This window comes from Amblyraja radiata, unplaced genomic scaffold (genome assembly GCF_010909765.2).
Source record: "Amblyraja radiata isolate CabotCenter1 unplaced genomic scaffold, sAmbRad1.1.pri S72, whole genome shotgun sequence".
Classification (NCBI taxonomy): Eukaryota; Metazoa; Chordata; class Chondrichthyes; order Rajiformes; family Rajidae; genus Amblyraja; species Amblyraja radiata.
The window spans coordinates 33,583-35,561 of NW_022630166.1; the positions used below are offsets into that span (position 1 = coordinate 33,583).

Genomic DNA, 1,979 nt, shown 5'->3' on the forward strand with positions numbered 1-1,979 from the left:
TGGCTGACAAGGGACGTCAGGGACAGTATAAAAATGAAAGCAAAGAATTACAAAGTAGCAATGATGAGCGGGAAGCAAGAGGATCTGGTAATGTTTAAAGAACAACAGAAGATAACTAAAAAGACAATACATGGAGATAAGTCGAGGTACGAGGGTAAGCTAGCCAAGAATATAAAGCAGGATTGTAAACGCTTCTTTATGTAGTTATATGTAGTTATATGGTTATATGGTTTATATGGTTTAGGTATGTAAAGATGAAAAAAATAGTTAAGACCAAAGTTGGACCCTTGAAGACCGAAAAGGGTGAATTTATTATGGGGAACAAGGAAATGGCAGATGAGTTGAACAGGTACTTTGGATCTGTCTTCACTACGTAGGACACAATCAATCTTCCTGATATAGTAGTGGCCAGAGGATCTGAGGTGACAGAGAAACTGAAGGAAATCCACATTAGGCAGGAGATGGTGCTGGATAGACTGATGGGACTGAAGGCTGATAAATCCCCAGGGCCAGATGGTCTGCATCCCAGGGTACTTAAAGAAGTGGCTCTTGAAATTGTGGATGCATTGGTGGTAATTTTCCAATGTTCTATGGACTCAGAATCAGTTCCTGTAGATTGAAGTGTAGCTAATGTTATCCACTTTTTAAGAAAGGCGGGAGAGAGAAAACAGGGAATTATAGATCAGTTCGCCTGACATCGGTGATTGGAAATACGCTGGTTAATTTTGAAAGATGAAATAGTGGCACATTTGCAGTGGTGTAGTCTACGTGATAGGCAGGTATACGCCGTATACCCACTAAGAAAGCTCCAGCATTTCCGTATGCCCAGTGGTGTAGTCTAGTTTTTTTGTAGTGGGTATACTGTGATGATTCCCTCCTAGCCTCTTCCACACCCGTCCTATAAACACCGCCACACTCACTGTCGCATACAGTAGCCTACAACCACCATAGGTAATTGAGATTATTCAACACTCGATATTGTCATCAGTTTCTAGGACAATAAACAGTCAAATTAAAATCACCATTAGGCACTAGCATCAAATAAACTATAAAGCATCAATAAATAAATAAATGTTGGCTATATAAACACTGTACTACTGTATATGTAACCGGCCTGGCCTCAGTACTAATGTGCTAAGGAGACGACGGGATACTTGAGTCTTTTGCACAGGACATTTATTGCTGCTGCTGCTGCATGCTCTGTTTAGAGTTTTGAGACAAGAAAAAACGGAGTTAGTCATTTGTCAGAAACAATTACAACTCAATAAATTAAAATACCCTATATAAGAAGTTGAAGGCTTTAATTTTTTGATTTAATTGGATCGATAATCAATCCTAGTTTCCAAATAATTGTTTAGTGGCTGTTCGTTTGTTCAGCCCTGTTAGAGCTGAGCCATCCAATTACATCAAATTAACGTCAGTGGTCACCTGTTATGGGTACTGAATAGTAAGCATCCGTTGAGTCAATGCTTGCCATATAGTAACATTAGAAAGCAACTACTTAACAATAACAAAGGTTCCCGTTGTTAAAATGTGTATATTGTATTAATATTTATATATGGTCCCTAGATAAGGGACATGCCAGATATTAAACTGCTAAGAACAGATATTATACTTGATCTTAGCCAAAAGGGCGAGACCTGATCTATGTTCCCCAATGAAACACATTTGGTAATTGGTGATTAAGTCTGGAATGCGAATAGATCGGCATCAGGTGTTCCATATCATGTTGTACAATCAACAAATACTATTGTGCAACATCCATAATTGTGTATCCCTGGCTACTGTTTAAGATATGAGAGTCAAAATTAGTTATCCGATGTCTTTCTCGCACCAACCTCCTTCATTCCTTCAATTTAGTAAAGAACCAGACCTCCTTAGTTACCAGTGGGTTTGCCGTTTCCTTCTGGATCCCCGAGGCCGTGTGTTGTGGGTGTACATATCTTCCAGCATAGGACGATACCTTAAAGGATGATGTT

The 1,979-nt window shown here is 39.2% G+C and overlaps 1 non-coding gene across 1 annotated transcript; it reads right to left on the minus strand.

Moving 5' to 3' along the window:
- Nucleotides 1-1,459: 1,459 nt before the first annotated feature.
- On the minus strand, nt 1,460-1,645 carry LOC116969549. Its single transcript, XR_004410829.1, has one exon. It is a non-coding gene; the product is annotated as a U2 spliceosomal RNA (small nuclear RNA).
- Between the last annotated feature and the right edge of the window lie 334 nt (nt 1,646-1,979).